Consider the following 21,429-nt stretch of genomic DNA (forward strand, 5'->3'; position numbering starts at 1 on the left):
TAGTCATGCTGGCTACATGACCCGGAAGCTGTACGCTGGCTCCCTCGGCCAATAAAGCGAGATGAGCGCCGCAACCCCAGAGTCGTCCACGCCTGGACCTAACCGTCAGGGGTCCCTTTACCTTTACCTTAGGAGGTCCAAGGAAATCTCCAAAAAAGAAAGTTGGCCGACAATATTGAGGATAGCTATGAGTCACGGTTCCACATGATCACATTATCAAGTACCGTATTTTTCGCTCCATAAGACACACCTTTTCCCTCCTAAAAAGTAAGGGGAAATGTGTGTGCAACTTATGGAGCGAATGCAGGGGGGGAGGCAGGCAGGAAAAGCCCCCAAGAGCACGGCATACACCCCAACATTTTGGGAGGGCAATTTGGGCCCCCCCCCGACCCCATCACTCCCTCCTTCCTTGCCTGCCCACTGACCCCTCCCTCCCTCCACTGGTATGGTCTGCCAGAAGGCCACTCCGGCCAGTGCTAAGTCTCCCAATGTCTGTTTTTAGTTCCCTCACTCTGGCACAACCAGTGCAAGGGAGCAAAATCGGGGTATTCAATTCTGGGAACAGAGGCTGATTTGTGATGTCCCGATGAAATCAGGACATTTGAGTGGTTTGAAAGTGTGGCCCAGGGGAAGAGGCTTAAGAACCACTGTGCTTATTGCGGATCCTCAAATTCAGTGCCTCTGCTCCTAGTTCTTTATCTTTCAGTTGGGCTTGGGCAGGAGAGTCCTTAAAATAGAAACCTGATTTAGCTAGAAGGCTGTCTTTCTGAAGACAGCCAGTTGGGCCAGTTGTGCGCTGCAAGAGTCTGAATGGGGGAGTTGTGCAAATGTAAACAGGACTTGGCAGCATTACATTTCCCTGTAGATTAGCACGTGTTGCTACGGTTACAGGTGGACGTGGTGAAATATTGTGCACAACAATATGATGAAGTACGTTGAGAAAGGGAAAATCCGGGAACTCTCTTAAGGGAGTTAATTTTTTTTCTCACTAGATAAGGATATATTTCACAAGGACTATAATGGTTGTGGTGTGTGTGTGAGAGAGGGGGGGGCTGGTTAAAACAGAATAAGATAGCATTTAGGCAATTACTGAGAGGCAGTTGCACAGATCTGTTATTTTCACCCTTATCTGCTTTAAAATTAGCTTTCCTTATGCCAGCCAATATCAGCTTTGTGAAAGTAATCTAGCAGACTACTTTTCTTGTATTCCGTCCAGGAAATTAAATATTAAACCCCAGAATATTCTCAAAGATTCAACATGTTTTGCTGGGCATATACAAAAAAACTGAACTTGCATGACGTCCTGTTCCCAAATCTTGGATCTCTTGGAAATAAAGCCATTGGCTGAATCCAAGGGCTCAATTCCTGGCACCCAGAAACTTATGACAAAGGGGAGTCTGGCACCCACAAACTCATAACATTTCACTTCATTGCAGCCTAAGGGAAGCTGTTTGCTTCTTGGTTGAAGACACTGGGCAGAAACTGAAAGAAACAAGGGGATGAGGAGGTCTAAGGGTGAAGTCCTGCTCTTGTCCATCATAATACCAGACAGTTTACTACAGGGTGTTGAGAGGGGTTGTTTTTAACTATTAGGTGAGAATCAGCAGCCATAGTCAAGGCCAAAACTGTTTTCCCTTGGTGACCCGCCATGTTGAAAAGTGTGTGTGTTTGTGTGGTGTTTCCTGTCCTTCCCAAAAATGAACCATGTTGGATGAAGCCAGCTCTAGATCTTTGCTAAATAAATTGAATAAAACCAATTAGCCCACTGAAAGATATATATGAAAAATGAATATTAAGGGGAACAATGCCCATTGTTAAGCAAGGTAGCTAAAGTAACAGAGTCATGTCCTCCATTGTGACACATCCGCCTGCTGAGTGACTTGGCTGAGGACTTTGGGAAGAGCAACTATTTGAGGATAGTTGGCAGAAAAGTAGTGGTTGGTGTGAATTCTGTTTGCTGAAAAAAATGAAGATTTCTTCATCTCGCTTGTAAGTACCATCTCTTATTCTTACCACAGTCTGTTTCTTTTGCTTTCTCTTAAGATTTAGAAACATAGGAAACCAGGTCATGGTTAGATTATTATTATTGATGAACCAGGTCATCAATAGGAGTATAGCATCTAGATCAAGGGAAGTAATAGTGCCACTGTATTCTGCTCTGGTCAGACCTTACCTGGAGTACTGTGTCCAGTTCTGGGCACCACAGTTCAAGAAGGACACTGACAAACTGGAACGTGTCCAGAGGAGGGCAACCAAAATGGTCAAAGGCCTGGAAACGATGCCTTATAAGGAATGGCTAAGGGAGCTGGGCATGTTTAGCCTGGAGAAGAGGAGGTTAAGGGGTGATATGATAGCCATGTTCAAATATATAAAAGGATGTCACATAGAGGAGGGAGAAAGGTTGTTTTCTGCTGCTCCAGAGAAGCGGCCACGGAGCAATGGATCCAAACTACAAGAAAGAAGATTCCACCTAAACATTAGGAAGAACTTCCTGACAGTAAGAGCTGTTCGACAGTGGAATTTGCTGCCAAGGAGTGTGGTGGAGTCTCCTTCTTTGGAGGTCTTTAAGCAGAGGCTTGACAACCATATGTCAGGAGTGCTCTGATGGTGTTTCTTGCTTGGCAGGGGGTTGGACTCGATGGCTCTTGTGGTCTCTTCCAACTCTATGATTCTATGATTCTATGATTATATGATTATATGATTCTAATTTTAAAGATTGTCTTCAGGTTCACCTTAGATGCTTTGAGGGGAAATGGCATGCCTTCTCCCTTGTGGTCATCATCACAAGAAGGGCATCTCCCAGCTTTGGAGGGTCCTTTGACAAGATGCCCTCCTCAATGGGTTCAACTGCTTGCTGCACACTCCATGAGAGGTTTCTGAAAGCAAGTTCAGCTGCTAGGTGCCCTGAATTCAGCGCAGAGATAGAGAGTATTGAGGAAGGAACTAGAATCCATTTCCTGACTATCTGATTTCCCTCTTCTTCCCTAGGTTTTGAAATCTGTGCAGGCTGGGCGAGCTGCTGGCCTCCCGCTGTCGTGCCCCCAAAATCCATCACCTGGTCTGCGAGGAGGAGGAGGAGGAGGAGGAGGAGGAGGAGGAGGAGGAGATATTGGAAGATCGATGCGATGACAAAGTTAATGTTATGAAAGATCAGAAGGAAGAGTTAATGAAGATAAGAACTATTTACATAAAACAGTGGGACCAGGGGATGGATGCCGCCGATGCCAATATGGATGGTGAGTGTTGATCTTTGTCCATGAGGAACAGGGAGGCCAGAAAGAATCTGGATCACGGTGGGGTGGGGTGGGGAGGCAGCTTCCTGATTCAAGAAGAATTCAGGGACATCCCTTTTAAAGAGAGAGAACGATTTCTCTTTACTTCTGTGCTTTTTCATTATGGTGTAGTGCCCACTGCAGTCTCTCAGGTTTGCAGGTGTGCCCCTGGGTTCAAAGGGTTGGCAACCCAAGTTAGACCGCTGGACTAGGACTTGGGGACGTGGGTTCAAATCCCACCTCATCCATGGAACTTAATGAGTGGCCTTGGGTACTCACTGCCTCTTGACCTACCTCACAGAGCTGTTGTGGGGATGGGATGAGGAAGGAAGGGAGGGAAAATAGCATAAGCCACCTGGAGAACCTTTCAGGAAAGATGGGTTATGAACATAATAATAAATGGGGAAATTAAAAAATCTTTTCTCTTCTAGGCAACGATTGCAGTGAGGCCAGCAGCTCCAATACCGCTCTCCCCCTGCCTTTGCCCACTTCCCCTTCCCCAGAAACCCAGCTAGAAAAATAAATTGATAAATATTTTTTATTGTTATTCTAATAAAGTTCATTTTCAAACATGATAGTCTTCGATCATGCTTTTATTCTAGGGGGTGCTTTTTCTACTGATGGAGGTCTCTTCCAACTCTACATTTCTACAATTCTATGATTCTACAAATCTAGCAAAAATGAAAATCAATTAATGGTTGGCAAAATCAGAAGTAATAGGTTTTTTGGGGGATGGAGGGTGTCATTGAAATGGTCACCCACCAGTTCCACTGAGCTTAATCAGAGAGAGAAAGCCGTCTGGCGACAAAATGGCCGACTTCCATGGCTCAAATATTGATCATGCCAGTCCCACGGGATTCTTGTGGCTGGAATATACCACACCCCTTCAAGAAGAATGGCAGCATACAAATATAAACTATAAATACATCTAGCAGTGTTTTATCCAAGTTAAAGACGTAAGCCACATTTTTGGTAGACTGGAAATCCCCCTCAGCCCCAATGTCAGATTTAAATAAAAGAGGTCATGTTGTGGCACTAGGATTGATTATTGTACTCCCAAAAGGACAAACATTAATCAAATTTGTGCCCGGCAGCATATTGTTTCTGCTTCATTCAAGCATGGTGGATTATTTTTAATTCGCCCTCCTGATAAAGTTGCATAACTAGAGAATAGCAAACTAATTTAATTGGCAACTTTGCTGTGCAAAACCTGTGCTTTCGACTCCTATTACAAACGCAGCCCACAATGCAGGAAAAGGGAGCGCTATATGTGGAGCTGCTGGACCATCTTGGCTCTGTGGCCGTTTCACAGTTTCCGCATCGGAAAGGAGTGAGGTCGGATTTATTCCAAAGCACTGGATTTCCTTGGCTTAAAAGTAAGTCGTGCCTATTAAATTTGAACAAAACGACCCCATTCTCTGATTCGGAGATGAAATCGGGATGCATCTCTTTCAAGCACAGGGAAGTGTTTTCCGTTTCTTGGCGTCATTTGATTTTTGGCCACTGGCATTTCAGAAAGGTCACTGCAACGGCAGTGGGTCGACCTCCCACTTTGCTTTTCCTCCCCTAACAGAAGGCAAAAAGGTTTTGCATGCTGTAGGATGGATCGTGACTTTAGCATGCGTACAAGGTTTCTTGCATGCCCAACAACAGAAGAGAAAAGGGCAGGGAATCCGTCATACAGTGGTACCTCAGGTTAAGTACCTACCGTATTTTTCATTCCATAAGGTGCACCTGACCATAAGACGCACCTAGTTTTTAGAGCAGGAAAACAAGAAAAAAAATATTCTGAACGAAACAGTGGATGTATGATCTTTGTGGTTCATCCTGTGGCCACAGACATGTGATCTGATGGTGAGTTTGAGGTAGCCCAATGCAAAAATCCTGAGGATCCATGTGGATCCGTGCTTTGTAACCACGGTTTTGCACCATTGCGGCCCCAGGCAACAGTGGGTACATGATTTGTTTGGTGCAGGCTGTAGCCAATGGACATGCTATGTGATCTGATGGTGAATTTGGAGTGACCCAATGTAAAAATCCTGAGGATCCATGGGCTTTTACCTCCCCCCCCCCCAGGCAGCCTCAGCTTGTGTCCCTTATCTTTCTCCTGATCCCACCAATCAGCTGTTTCCTTTCAGCTCCCTTCCCTCTTGTTTGCCTTAGTGTCTTTTCCTTAGCTGAAAAAGTTTTTGCTCCTTCTTTTCTTCTAATTTCTCTCCTTATTGCTTTAGTCTTCCTGTTTCCCCCCTTTGCATGTTCGCTGTCTTTACCTCCCCCCTCCCAGGCAGCCTCCTTTATCTCTAGCGGCCCTTATCTCACTCCCGCGCAAACGATCAGCGGCTTTGTTTCAACACCCACTTCCCTCTTTCAAAAAAAAAAAAAGCATGATCTGCTTTTTGCCACTGAGCAATTTGGCTCCAGGGACCACGCATTCACCCCATAAGATGCACAGACATTTCCCCTTACTTTTTAGGACGAAAAAAATGCGTCTTATGGAGCGAAAAATACGGTAATTCGTTCCGGAGGTCCGTTCTTAACCTGAAACTGTTCTTAACCTGAAGCACCACTTTAGCTAATGGGACCTCCTGCTGCTGCTGCGCCGCCAGAGCACGATTTCTGTTCTCATCCTGAAGCAAAGTTAGCGGAGTCTGTAACCTGAAGCATATGTAACCTGAAGCGTATCTAACCCGAGGTACCACTGTATTTTGGAAAGTATAGACCCAGTACAGTTACTTAAGAACATAAGAGCCTGTGGATCAGGCCAGTGGACCATCTATTCCAGCATCCTGTTTTCAAAGTGGCCAACCAAATGCCGGCAAGAAACCAAAAATGCTGCCCCCTGCCCATCTATGGTTTTTCAGCCACTGGCAAGGCCCATGGTTTTCCAAGGAGCAGGACTCTGAATCCAGCTTGTGGAAGATCTGCACTTCTGATTCACTTGCAGCCAGTGCTCCCCCCCCAAAAAAAAAAAATGTTTAGGGGTGCTCTCATTTTCCTGCTCTTATTGAAATACAGCCCCTCAATGAGGCCATACTTCGATTCACAAAACATTTAGGGGTATGCGTCCCCCCGGAAACGAAAGTGCTGCTTGCAGCTACATAGAGAAGCCTGACCCTTGCTAAAATTCCCGGCACAGGCATTCTCTGCAATGCCTTGCAAACTGCTCCCGATTATGGCATTTCAAAGTGTGCGCACATGCTAAACTAAACACGCCTATGGTCTTCACACACCTTTTCCTCCGTGATAATGTACAGGCAACGACCGATTAACGTGCGCCCAAATGATGTGTGGTTGCGTACGCACGACGAGCCCAGAAATGACCCAAAAACGTCACTAAACAAATCACTAAAAGGGAGGGATGGGGGCGGGGCCTAATGGGGCATAACAGGGCGGGGCGCTTATACACACTCTGACAACACTTGTGGGGGCCAGGAAGAGAAGCCCCGTTCGAAATGGTTGCGGATTGTATAAGAGTGTCGCACAGGTGGTGCTGTGGGTTAAACCACAGAGCCTAGGACTTGCCGATCAGAAAGTCAGGGGTTCGAATCCCCGCGACGGGGTGAGCTCCTGTTGCTCGGTCCCTGCTCCTGCCAACCTAGCAGTTCAAAACCACGCCAAAGTGCAAGTAGATAAATAGGTACCACTCCGGCGGGAAGGTAAACGGCGTTTCCATGCATTGCTCTGATCCACCAGAAGTGGCTTAGTCATGCTGGCCACATGACCCGGAAGCTGTACGCCGGCTCCCTCGGCCAATAAAGCGAGATGAGCGCCGCATCCCCAGAGTCGGTCACGACTGGATCTAATGGTCAGGGGTCCCTTTACCTTTTACCTAAATGTCACACAAGAGTCCTCCAGCATCTAAAACTGGGGCTGAAATAGAACCAACTGCCCCTGAGACATTTTCTCAATGGCAAAACCATCCACTTTTGTAACCCAAGAAAATCTTTAATAAACATTCGTTTTAAAATGCAAAAAAAACCCCCCAAACATCCCATCTTCTGTTTCAAGATGGTTGCACAGTTATTGTCCGCACCTTGTATTTTCCCATAGGCTTTGTGGCTTGCTTTGCTTTGATATTCTTGAGCATCCGCCTTCAGTCAGCTTTTGCATACTAGTAGCTGTATATTTTATAGGTCAATAAATACACTGTTGATTGGCACTTAATGTGGTTTCTTCTCCTCACTTTCTCAAATAGATGCACGATCAGGGACATAAATCTGAGCTAGTTCTTGGCGCGAGTGATATACGAACTTAAGAGAGAGCCATGTGGTCTGAACTGCAAAAACCATCTCAGACCTCCTCACACTTGGAGATTATCAGGTAGACTGAAGGGGTGTGTGTGTGTGAAAAGGCTTTTTAAAAAACCATATATTTGCATGGTGGTATCTCTGAATTCTACCGCTTAAATCTTCTACTTGTGGAAGGTGAGACAGACACATGCTATCCCAAAGGATTGGTAGCTCAAGAAAAAAATAAAAGGTTTCTGATATCCCAGCTGCTGTCCAGATGGACAGGATATAAACAAATTTATTATTATTATTATTATTTGCACAATGGCCTATGTTTAAATGTTAGAATGGAGCTCATGTGTGTTCATAATCTTGAGAATATGCTTGTGGATTGCAGGCACTGATGTACCCTAATATTTATCTCAAAACACTTTTTTTTTTTAAATCTGGTTTTTCAGATTAAAGTTTTACAATCACATATCCAACATGCAACATAGAAATGAGATTCCAGAGAATCTCCTGGACCTCCCTCCTCACCTTTGTGGGTCCAATTTTTCATTTCCTCCTGCATCTTTTATGACAATCCATTATGTCCAAAATTCACTGTTAAACTACTACACACACACTCCAAGCACATTTTTAGTAGCTCTCCCAAGGACAGAATTAACCCAATTTGCAACCATGAAACTAATCCTAAAATTCTCTCTTTTTTTTGTTCTTATTAACTCACAGAGAAATGTGTGGACTGGCGGTTCTCTGGTTTTTACACTGTCAACTTGACAAACAAGCATGAAAAACTATGTGCGTGCTGCTGTAAGTCTGCTCGGAGGTGCGCCTTTAACTAGTATGGCAGAACTTGTTATGCCACACAAACTGCAACCGCTACAGTGGTAGAAATCCAGGGTCTAAATCTTCTTTTTCCGAGTCCTCCCTGGGGGGTAGGGCTCTTCAGCAGTTGGCACCCACCAGTTTTCCTCATCCAGCCAGCCATTCATTTGTTCACATTCTTAACAACGTCTGTGCGCCATTGCTGGAATTTATGCACATTTGCCATTCAACTCACATTCACCACTGTCCAAAAAAGCATGGCATGCATTGTACGCTTCCAAATTATGTTGTGTTAAAACTCCTCCCCACTGCTTATCCCCCGGCCACAAGTATTGAGAGAGTGAAACAACCCAACAGATCAGCCCAGTTTTTGCTCTGGGCATTCATGGAGCCACATATTATGTATAAATAATTAGCGTGCTATGCAATCCCTGTGCACGTTACCAGAACACATCCCTTATGCAACACAGAGTCTGCAAATGCTCAAGTTTGCCGTCGTATGAAATCTGATGCGTGGCTGAAATCAAGGATTCGTAGTTCCATTGTTTCAACTTTAATAACTGCTTTCCAATCTCTCTTTTGTTTCCTCTGCTTTGCCATCTGAACCACACATCACTGCGCACAGAGACAGCTAAATCCATAAAAGCTCTCCTGGATTCCATACAAAATCCACCTTAGTCGCTACAAAAAGCAAATTACACAACATTCTAATTCTTCACATACCACACGGTGATTAGGGAAGCCTACATCTTTGCTCCCTCTCTTTCAAACAGACTGATAAAACCTCAGTGCCAGCGCTAACGAGGCAGCCACTAATTTGTGCCACTTGTCAACTCGGCTAAGTTCCCTCACTTCTGATTGCTCAAATTCCCCTGTGTTTAATAATTTAAAACAATGGAAATTAGGAAATTAAACAACCAAGATTATTTGTCATGCCATTAAGGCCTTTGATATCAAACTCATTCTGCCAGTGGCCTGCCCGATCTTAATTAAAAGTTTGCCACCTTGTCCCAACAATTGAAAGTTAAAATAAAATAAAATAAATCCCTTCGTATCAGTGGTGTCCAGGGAGGGGAACTTGAAAAAAAATATTGGGGGGTCCAGGTAAGCCCCACTCTGCTTAATTGATGACATGACACGGTGCACACACACACCATTTGAATGGCAATGCCCATCAACTTTGGGGGTCCCAATCGCCTCAAATATTTTATGGGGGCGAAGGGACCTCAGATCCTAAGAGTTGGCTCCTATGGTGGTATCAAGGGCAAGAATGCAATATGCAAAATAATGGAGGATGGTGAAGAGTATGGCCCATTAAATTGTGGGAAATGGCTACCTTTAGTAAGATCACTTGGGTCCTTTGGATTCCACAACAGAGAAAGAAGATAAATAAATCTGACCAAGGCTGGATCATCAAAGAAGCGTTGCAGTTAAGCACGTTGTAAACTTTGTATGAGAAATTGGGTTCGCAAAAACAGAACTCCACATTGCCATCTGGTGCCACAGTGTTATAATGCACCTATAACATATACAAAGCGCTTTATCTTTGGCAATGTAGCTGAGTCCCAAGACTGCCAAAAGTTTAAGGAACATTGCAATAGCAAGCAGGAAACAGTTAATTACAAACCTTTTGCAATTTTATCAAGCTTGAATGGTTAGGATTTCACTAATTTTCAGAAGGTTAGACATTTTCAAAAGGTTTATAATATCAAAATTCCCCACTTTCTCATAGCCTCCAGGGTTCCTGAAAATACAAAATGTTTTCAAAAGCCTCAAAAATTATTTTATTTTACATATTCGTCAACAGGACTCATTTTTAACGGTGACTTTTGTAGCTTTTGGAAGTTTTACAGTTGACAACCACTTTGCATGGGGGTTCTGTTCCTTGCCCTTGTGCGTGTCAGCAGAGTGTGTAAAAGTTTGCCCTGCCCCATTGCACCCTTTTAGTGATGTATTTTGTGATGTTTTCAGTCACTTCCAGGTTTGGCGTGATCACAAATCTTTCAGATGCACCTTCAATTTGTCGTTGCCTGCAATTATCTTGTGTGCTGCACACCACCCCAATTTCTGAGTTTGGAACCTCAAATTCCAGGGGTACCTGGCACTTACCCAGGGGGTTCATGTTTCCTTTGGAATGAGGTACAGAAGAGACTAAGAGTGTCTTTATGATACATACAAACTGAGCCTGCACAGCATTTTTCAGTGTCTCTGAAAATTTTTACACATCCCTTGGGAAGACAGGCAAACTAATACTAGTGTACTGGAAGAAGCAAAGATCACCAGTGTCAAAGCAATGATTCTTCAACATCAACTTCATTGGACTGGTCGTGTTGTACAGATGCCTGATTATCGTCTTCCAAAGCAACTACAGTGGTACCTTGGTTTAAGAACAACCTAGTTTATGAACAACTTGGGTTAAGAACGCTGCAAACCCAGAAGTAGCTGTTTTGGTTTGTGAACTTTGCCTTGGAATAAGAACACGTTTCACTTCCTGTTGAGTGTGTTCCATTTGTAAATGGAGTCCCCCGCTGCTTTAAGAATGCTTTGGTTTAAGAACGGACTTCCGGAACGGATTAAGTTCGTAAACCAAGGTACCACTGTATTCTATTCCGAACTTAAAAATGGAAAGCGTAATGCTGGTGGTCAACAAAAGAGGTTGAAAGACTCTCTCAAGGCAAATCTAAAAAAATGTAGTATAAACACCAACAACTGGGAAACACTGGCCTGAGAGCGCTCCAATAGGAGCACAGCCTTTACCCAAGGTGTCATGGGCTTTGAAGATGCTTAAAGTCAAGATGAAATGGAGAAACGCACCAAGAGGAAGGCACGCTTGTCAAACCGTCACTGTGATCAACTCCCGCCTGGAAACCTATGTCTCCACCATGGAAGGACGTGTGGATCCAGAATTGGCCTCCACAGTCACTTACGGACTCACTGTTAGGGCGGTGTTCATGGAAGACAATCTTACTCAGCTACGAGTGATAGAAGAAGAAGAAGAAGAAGAAGAAGAAGAAGAAGACGGCGACCGACTCCAGGAGGACCTGGCATCAGCCATAGGCACAACCTCAGATTCAAAAAGAAATCAAGAATCCCCCCCCCTCTCTCTCTCCCTCTCCCTCTCTTTCTGGCTTCTGCCTGCTTCTTCCCCAGCTTCTAGCTTACAGACTTCAAACTCTGTTCCAAATTTGGCTTTGTCTCTCTTACTACGCATGAGTTGGGGGGGGGACACCCATTTGCCATCTTGCACAGAGCCCCTTTCCTTTGTTCCCTTTAAAGGCCCCCTCACCAGGGGTAGGCAGCCTAAGGCCCATGGGTGCAGCCCCAATCGCCTTCTCAATCCGGCCTATGGACGGTTCGGGAATCAGCGTGCTTTTACATGAGTAGAATGTGTCCTTTTCTTTAAAATGCATCTCTGGGTTATTTGTGGGGCATAGGAATTCGTTCATTTATATATATTTTTTTCAAAATATAGTCCGGCCCACCACATGGTCTGAGAGACGGTGGACCAGCCCACTGCTGAAAAAGGTTGCTGACCCAGACAATTACCTCATCAGGAAGCTAGTCTGGATCCACTTGCTGGATCCAAGGATTAGAAGGTTCTCACACACAGCCTGCTCAGCTTGTTTCCAGATGCTTCAAGCATGCCACTTTTGCTGCTATAGCCACCACGACAATGCCATATATTCCCCCTATTTAACCCAGATTTACAAACTTTTCCGGTAAAAAAATCAGATACGCTTTTTTAAACACCACCACCACTCTGTTACCAAATCATCCCTTTGCCATATCTGAACAAATAACTTACAATATTTAATTCCCCATCTGAAAACACCATCTGTTAGACGGCATGGGCTAGTGTTGGCGCATTGTGATAACAGATATATAGACTCAAAGGTCCTTTTGTTCTCCATCTGAGAGAGATTTCTCAAGTCAGCATCAGCTCATGAGCCTGGGAACAAAGAAAGGAAGGTTACAGTTCTGGCTTGCCTGAGCCTCACACGCCAGTTGACGTATTTATTTCTTCCTGTTGGCATCAGGTGCCTTAAATATGAGCCAAGGAAAAACGCAAGCAGGTTTGGGAAGGAATTTTCTTCACTCCGGTTTCTGCAAAGACTGCCGCTTCCATATGCACTCACGTATAAATCCTTTGTGCATCAACACACTTATCGCACAGAGTTTACAAGACGCTTTCTTTCGTGTTCGTATCTTGATCCAGCCTGCCTGGTCAGGCGGTCATGGAGAAATGTATTGTTTTTGCAGTCTTGTTCCCAGGGCAGTAGGAAATGCCACGGGCATTCTTCTTCAAGGTCAGTTTCCTTGCAAGAAAAGAGAACTGGAGGCTTCTGTCATATGATGTAATTAACTACTTGCTTACAAATGTGCCTGTGTTGAGCTGATGGTTGTCAAAAGCAGCAGCACTATTTCTGAAACCACCTTCGTTCCCAAATCCTAGGAGCTATTTCTGCACCTCAAAACCCCCTAGCAACTATTTCAGGCAAACTTCAAACTCAGGCTGCTTTTCTCTTGACTGCCTTCAAACGGATCATGGTTAATTCTGGTCCATAGCTGTCAAGCATCCCTTATTTGGCGGGACAGTCCCTTATCCCAGCGCCATGTCCCGCTGCTGTCCCAGACTGATGTTGTCCCTTAAATTTCCCAGGTTTCAAAGGAAGCAGCTCCTCTCCCTCCCTCCCTGCCGGCCAGGGAGGAGGGAGGCTCCAACTGTGTTGCTTGGCTGCATTGCTCACCCAATAAGGAGTCTAAGAACGACTGGGGGTGGAGCTTGCATGCCTTGTGCTGATCAAATCAGCTGCGTTGCCTGGGGACTCACCTTTGCTCAGCGCTTCCCAGCAGAGAGGTGACAGTGGTTTTCCTTGAGGCTTGAGGCTTCGTTTGGCTGCTGGCTGGGCTTTCTGCCTTTGGCTCAGAGGGACTCAGAAGTTGAACATACCTGTGTTCGGAAAATCCCTTATTTTGGCTGCTGATCCCTTATTTTCGAGGCTGCTGGTGCCTTATTTTCAAATCTGTAAGTTGACAGATGTTCTGGTCCCATCGCAGATGTGTGACATAAACTCTAGTGGTCTTTGAGTAGCCACCAGCCAGCCACACCTTCGCATAGCGCACTGTTGAACTCTGCAATTCACTGTCACAAAATGCAGCGCTGGCCACACTGGTTTGAGAAGCGGTGCACTTGTGACATTAGCCATGCTCCACATCCGTCCTTTTGTTCTGATGAAATACTGCATTTTTATGCATTCCCCACCCCCAAACCTGCTTTGATCCAAGCTGAGTAAACAACCGAGCTGTGCTTTAAGCTCATAACATGTACACTGCTTGAAAAGACAGTTCTTTCTTTATTTGCTTAACTCATTCACAGACTTGCCTTACATCGAAAGACCACAGCACAGCTTACAATAAATAGCAACGTAATACAAAACAGTGCCATTGCAACCATCCAAGATATCCCCTGTGGGAGATGAAGAAGAAAATGCAGTTATAAAAGGGGAAACCAGTGAAATTTATAAAATACTAGTAGAAACGGAGGATCGAGAAGATACATTAAAAGAGGTGTGGGGAAACGAGACAACAGGGCAGAAAGATAGTCAAAGCTGGGGAGAAATATGGGAGAAACGTATGTTGAAATTGTTGTCTTTAAGAATAAAAAAATTATTATAAATTAGTTTGGAGATGGTATTTAATACCATCAGATTAAATCTCTTCTCATGAGGTGGTGAAAGTATTGGAGCCTCAGCTTCAGGATCTGCCCTTCCAGTGAGCACTCAGGGCTGATTTCCTTCAGAATGGATAGGTTTGATCTTCTTGCGGTCTCCTCCAGCACCATAATTCAAAAGCATCAATTCTTCGGTGATCAGTCTTCTTTATGGTCCAGCTCTCACTTCCATACATCACTACTGGGAAAACCATACTTTTAATGTAGTAAGTCTATTGCAGCCCCAAAATGGACATAGCTGATGAACCAGCTGTAGTTGGAAGCAGCACTGTTGCCTCCAGCAACAATGGCGGAATCAAGAACACCCCAAATGATGCGTCTCATCTAGAACTGGCTACCTCCCCACTTTTGGGTTTGTCGAGGTTGCCTAAAATTAGACAAATTAATGAGGCATAAGTGTTATGTACTGAGTTGAATAGGATCCAAAATGCAGCAGTCTGATTGGTCCTAGAATAACAGGATCCAGAATGCAGCAGTCTGATTGGTCCACAGGAGCCACCCAATCCAGCTCCAGGTGGAAGTGAATCCGCAACCTGATTGGCCTACAGGAGAATCCCAGAATTAGCCAATCATGTGGGGCCCATTGTGTAAATTATGTATATAAAGCAGACATTCTAGGGGAACTTCCATTCCATTCCTCCTCACCACTATGAGCTGAATAAAGAGCACGGAATCCACTCTCGACTCCAAGTATATTTCAATAAGCCTCTTAATGGCTTCTAGTCATCATGAAAGCACAATGTTACCCCCAAGATCGGAAGCAACAGGCTTCTGAATACTACCGGGGATCTACAGTGGGGGGAAAGATATTGCCCTCATCTCATGCTGGGGAGATGCAAGATGCTGGACTAATCTAGAAGGCATGATCTAATGCACAGTCATAGCCATGAAGCAAGACCCAAGATGTCATTTTGGCCAATTAAAGAGCACATTGATGGCAGCAGTGCTTGAACTGGGTGTAACAGACATGGCTAGTAGCAATGTTTGTGGGTTGCTGCTTGGCTGGAAGTATCTTCAGCTGGCTGCGTCGCAACGTGTATTTCTTCACGAGATTTCATTTCTCCCGGGGACTGATTAGTATACACAAACATTAACTTTGCGAACAGGCTGCTAAGCCCCATAAAAGTGTACACAAACAAGCCAGGTCTGCTGCGAGATACTAGTGGCTTCATTGCTCTCTCTTTATTTTTAATGGTTCTGGGAGTGAATAAATCCCAAACCAAGTCACAGACGACGCAGAGCTGCATAAACATTCAGCTTGGGGGGGGCCTGTCTTATTTGCAGCCATCTGAATGTAACAAATCTGGTGCTTATGGGGAGTAATGGGTGGCAAAGGGAAAGGGGCGAAAGGATGCTCTTCAGCTAGGTCACATTTGCATTGCAATTTCACAGAAGTACACAAAAAAATATGTACCACCGGCTGTGCAATACTATGCATGTTTAATTAGAAGCATGTCCCGTTGTGTTCAATGAGCCTGAGAATCACGGATCAGATATAGATAACATATGAATGAAGGCATACTTGAAAAGTGAGAGCTGGACCATAAAGAAGGATGATCGCTGAAGAATTGATGCTTTTGAATTATGGTGCTGGAGGAGACTCTTGAGAGTCCCATGGACTGCAAGAAGATCAAACACATCCATTCTTACGGAAATCAGCCCTGAGTGCTCACTGAAGCTGAGGCTCCAATACTTTGGCCACCTCATGAGAAGAGAAGACTCCCTGGAAAAGACCCTGATGTTGGGAAAGATGGAGGGCACAAGGAGAAGGGGACGACAGAGGACGAGATGGTTGGACAGTGTTCTCGAAGCTACCAGCATGAGTTTGACCAAACTGCGGGAGACAGTGGAAGACAGGAGTGCCTGGCGTGCTCCGGTCCATGGGGTCACGAAGAGTCGGGCACGACTAAACGACTAAACAAAAACATACTTGAAAAACATACTTGTTTTTCTCAGAGGCCTCAAAGAAGGCTGAAGTGCCCTTTGTAGCAGCTTCTCCACCCGCACTGACAAACAGAAGGAGAAATTCAGTAAAAATTGAAACAAGCACAGCAATAATATATTAGGTAATGGGCATTTATTTTGCATGAATGTAGGAAGCTGGAGTTTACTTTTCCCTGTTGCTGAGATTCTGATTTCTCCTCCCAGTTTCCACCACAGCCAAGGGATATTGCAAACCACTTGTTTTTAATTGTTCCACTTAAGAAATTGCCAGGTGCTCTTATATACAACTAGAAAGAATGGATGGAATGTGTAGGGGCTGCTGCTTGTCTCCACCAAACAACTGTATTGGGGGCTGTAGACTCTTTAAAAGTCTGTATTAAATTCAGTGGAGGATTCAGTGAATTTGGGTCAGCTCATGAATAATAATCCAAGTTACTCTGTTTTTCCAGAAAGCATCTTACCTTATTTCTGAGCCATTCTAGCAAGAGTCACAGGGAGCTCGCTCATCTACACATACAAATTCCCAGAACAAAGTACTCGCATATTTAAGGAGGAGTTAATTGTGTGAAGCCAGAATCTGTAAGTTTTCATGAGAATCAATTAACAGAAACTGAACAAAGACATGTATTTGGGATTATACCTTTTACTGGACTAAGTGTGCAGGGAGCTTTTGAGCTGCACAGACTGTTCTGTTAAGAACCTTTCTTCAGGTTTCCCGAAAAAGAGACCCCGTATTCTTCACTCTATAAGACGCACCAGACCATAAGACGCACCTAGTTTTTGGAGGCGGAAAACAAGAAAAAAAATATTCTGAATCTCAGAAGCCAGAACAGGAAGAGGGATTGCTGCACAGCGAAGCAGCCATCCCTCTTGCTGTTCTGGCTTCTGGGATAGCTGCGCAGCCTGCATTCGCTCCATTAGACGCACACACATTTCCCCTTTCTTTATAGGAGGGAAAAAGTGAGTCTTATAGAGCAAAAAATACAGTATACCATATATCCAAAGGCTTCATATGGCCTGTCAGTAATAAGTGGGTTGAAACTTCCTACCCCCGTTCCCTTCTGATCTTGCAATGGGCTCTGTGATTTGAACACACGTTGTTCCAGGTAACTTGAAGTCCCAGCCTTGGGCTGTGATGTTCCCAGTTCAACCCCTGGAGCCTGGGACATGTTATTAATTATTACATTTCTAGCTCTCCCTCTGTGCTCCTTCCAACCCAGAGCTTCAGCAGGGTTAGTCAATTGTGTTTCTTTCAGACCATCACCCTGGCCCAGGGCTAAACTGAGACGAGATGAAAGGATCTTCTAAAGCAGTGTTTCCCAACCTTGGGCCTCCAACTGTTTTTGAACTACAATTCCCATCATCCCTGACCACTGGTCTTGCTAGCTAGGGATGATGGGAGTTGTAGGCCAAAAACATCTGGAGGCCCAAGGTTGGGAAACACTGTTCTAAAGCACTCAAGTAATTACATATTAGGAGTTTCCTCCCTAGTCAACGTAAGCATTGCCTTGTTTGTACAGTCAAACCAGTATGCATTTACGGTAGCATTCTTTATGTATTGGTGGACAGACCTGTCTAAGCAGTAAAGGACCCTGGATGGTTAAATCCAGTCAAAGGCGACTATGTGGTTGTGGCGCTCATCTTGCTTTCAGGCTGAGGGAGCCGGCATTTGTCCACAGACAGCTTTCCGGGTCATGTGGCCAGCAGGACTAAACCGCTTCTGGCGCAACGGGACACTGTGACAGAAACCAGAGCGCGTGGAAATGCCGTTTACCTTCCTGCCGCAGCAGTACCTATTTATCTACTTGCACGAGTGTGCTTTCGAACTGCTAGGTTGGCAGGAGCTGAGACAGAGCAACGGGAGCTCACATGGTCGCGGGGATTCGAACCACCAACCTTTTGATCGGCAAGCCCAAGAGGCTCAGAGGTTTAGACCACAGCGCCACCCGTGTCTAAGCAGTAGTCTCACTCTCATGCCGCTGCGAATTGGAAGTCCTGGCTGGCCATGAACAACCAACATGCTAGCGAATGCTGCAGAATTGTTCCTGTTGCACTTCTGCCTGAGGGGCTGGCTGCAACAAACCACGGCAGCTAAATTCCTCCAACGCAGTGGCAATTCTGGCTGCGCCAACAGCAGCTTCCCCATCGTTCTCACCACTCTGCCAAAAGGAAGTGAAAGAGTCACTTCCAGTTCCTAGCAGGCTGCAAATAACAACGTGTAAATACCGTATTTTTCGCTCTATAAGACACACCAGACCACAAGAGGCACCTAGTTTTTGGAGGAGGAAAACAAGAAAAAAAATATTCTGAATCTCAGAAGCCAGAACAGCAAGAGGGATCACTGCACAGTGAAAGCAGCAATCCCTCTTGCTGTTCTGGCTTCTGGGATAGCTGCGCAGCCTGCATTCGCTCCATAAGACGCACACACATTTCCCCTTACTTTTTAGGAGGGAAAAAGTGAGTCTTATAGAGCAAAAAATACGGTATATACTGGGAAATTATTTCCTGCTCTGAAGAAAACAAAGCCCTAGCAAAAGTTATGAAGTCCCTGCATGTGTAAAAAGGGCATGTTATGGTCTATTGTTCTCATGACACTGGCTGCGCTCCAATCCTCCATTATGCACAGTTATGGGAGAAGGGAAACAAAACGTGAATAGATCACGGAAGCTGATTTAGAAACACCCTCGGGGGATTTGATCCAAACATACCTGTTCCTTTCCAGAACTGAACTCAGGGTAGTGCGTAAGGGGATCTGCAAGCTCGCAGCAGAACGTGACTGACTATGCATAACTACCTTTTGTGATGTCAGCAAGAAACCTTGGTTCAATCCCTAGAGAAATTCGATGCTTTCTTTTCTCTAAAGCTTCCCCCTCTTTTGGCAATTAATAAGGCGATGGCTGTTCGTTTGGGAGGAAACGTTAAGAGTGGAGAATCTGTGTAGGGAGGGGGGTGTTTAACCTTTCATGTCGCACACTCACAATTCCAAGTAAGTCTTTGTGAAGGGGAGCCCTCGGGAACAGGAAGTTCGGAGGAGAGAAACAGTGGACAGAAAAAGGGAGAGCATCTTCTGTTCCACCACCTCTGCCTCAATTAATCTCTTGCTGAAAAGGATTTTCTTTTTCTCGTTCTTAAACCACCACCACCACCACCCCAAAAAAGAACCCAGACAAATGGGTGTCAAGGTCTGTTGCAAGAATCTATAGCAAACGGCTACCATGGCAGCAAGTTGAGAGGGGAGGAGGAGATGGAGGGCAAGTCTCCTTGGTTCCCAGTTGGAGCAGCTCTCAAACCTGCTCTCAGCATGCAGATGGGGGGTCGGGGTGGGCAGGAATGAGGCCACATGCTTTTCAAAGGCTGCAAGTGGTATTGTAAACCGAGCGCTGCCTGCAGCTCACGTGTTTTTGCTTTTTGGTTTAGCCCTGCCTCAGTTTTATTTGGCCACACTTTGCTTATTTATTAATTAAATTTGTACACCGCTCTTCATCCGAAGATCATAGGGCGGTGCACAACATAAAATTGCAAAATGGGAACACAAAATACATAACGAAACAAAAACAAACCAGTGTGCATTCGACCCTTGGGAATCGGCGGCCCCTCCAGATACTGCTGAACTGCTGAGCAGTTGGGAATTTGGACTGCTTCATGTTAAGTGCTTGAATCCTTTGCTGCAGCCCTGATTAAAATTTTGGGCCCCCCCCCTCCCCAGCTGCTATTTGCCCTGCTCATGATCCATGCTGGCTGGGACAGATATGAGTCGGTCCATTGTGTAGGTCAGGGGTCAGCAAACTTTTTCAGCAGGGGGCCAGTCCACTGTCCCTCAGACCTTGTGGTGGGCCGGACTATATATTTTTTTTTGGGGGGGGGGGGAATGAACGAATTTCTATGCACCACAAATAACCCAGAGATGCATTTTAAATAAAAGGACACATCCTACTCATGTAAAAAAACGCTGATTCCCAGACTGTCTGTAGGCCGGATTGAGAAGGTGATTGGGCCAGATCCGGCCCCCAGGCCTTAGTTTGCCTACCCAGGGTGTAGGTCATCCCACCAGAATTTCATCGTCTCCGAGTGAAACAAAGGATGAAACACTAGACAAAGAATAAATGCATTCATGCATTTCACATTTCAAATATTTTTTTAATAGCAACCATGGATGAGTGGTGATCAGGATTCTACCCCCAAGTGTATTTCCCTATTCTGACTTTTGCATCGTGCGGAATGTCAGTCTTTTTTTTATATATATATATAATTTTTATTAAGGATTTTTTAAATACAACAAACAAAATAAAACATACAAAAATGTCATGTGTCATAACATATTTTCTAATCCTCCTTGGACTTCCTCACATCTCCCGCTCCTACGTTCCAAATTTATAAAAATTAAACCAGCAATTTATCACCTTGTCCCCACCTTAAAGTCAATTTTTACAGTATTATATCTTAAATTTTAGATATGTTTATTTCCTCTTTAGTGCATTAAAATTTAACCCAATAATTATCTAAAAATTTAGTTTTTTCATAAATTTAACTTATCTTCATAATTCACTTCATCTATTTCCATGGTGCCCAATTGTTTATGATCAAACATCCTGCTTAACATTCATACAATTTACAATACTTTTGCAAATAAATCTTAAATTTTCTCCAATCTTCTTCCACTGTCTCCTCTCCCAGGTCTCGGATTCTGCCCGTCATCTCAGCCAATTCCATATAGTCCATCAGTTGCATCTGCCATTCTTCCAGTGTGGGTAGATCTTGAGTTTTCCAATGTTTGGCAATGAGTATCCTTGCTGCTGTTGTTGCATACATAAAAAATGTTCGATCCTTCTTTAATACCCCTTGGCCAACAATACCCAAAAGGAAGGCCTCTGGTTTCTTAAAGAAGGTATACTTAAATACCTTTTTCAGCTCATTATATATCATTTCCCAGAAAGCCTTCACTCTAGGGCAAGTCCACCAAAGGTGAAAGAACGTTCCTTCATTTTCCTTACATTTCCAACACTTATTATCCGACAAGTGGTATATTTTTGCAAGTTTGACTGGGGTCATGTACCATCTATATATCATTTTCATTATATTTTCTTTCAAAGCATTACATGCAGTGAAATTCAGCCCAGTAGTCCACAATTTTTCCCAGTCCTCAAACATAATATTGTACCCAATGTCCTGTGCCCACTTTATCATAGCCGATTTAACCGTTTCATCTTGTGTGTTCCATTTTAACAGCAAGTTATACATTCTTGAAAGTACCTTAGTCTTAGGCTCTAACAGTTCCGTTTCTAACTTCGATTTTTCCACCTGGAATCCTAGCTTTTTATCAAGTTTAAAAACTTCTTTAATCTGAGCATAATGTAACCAATCTCGCACTTTGTCTTTCATTTTCTCCTGACTCTGCAATTTCCAGTTGTCTCCATCTTTTTCTAAT

The sequence above is a fragment of the Podarcis cretensis genome, assembly GCF_951804945.1.
Source record: "Podarcis cretensis genome assembly, chromosome: 6".
Classification (NCBI taxonomy): Eukaryota; Metazoa; Chordata; class Lepidosauria; order Squamata; family Lacertidae; genus Podarcis; species Podarcis cretensis.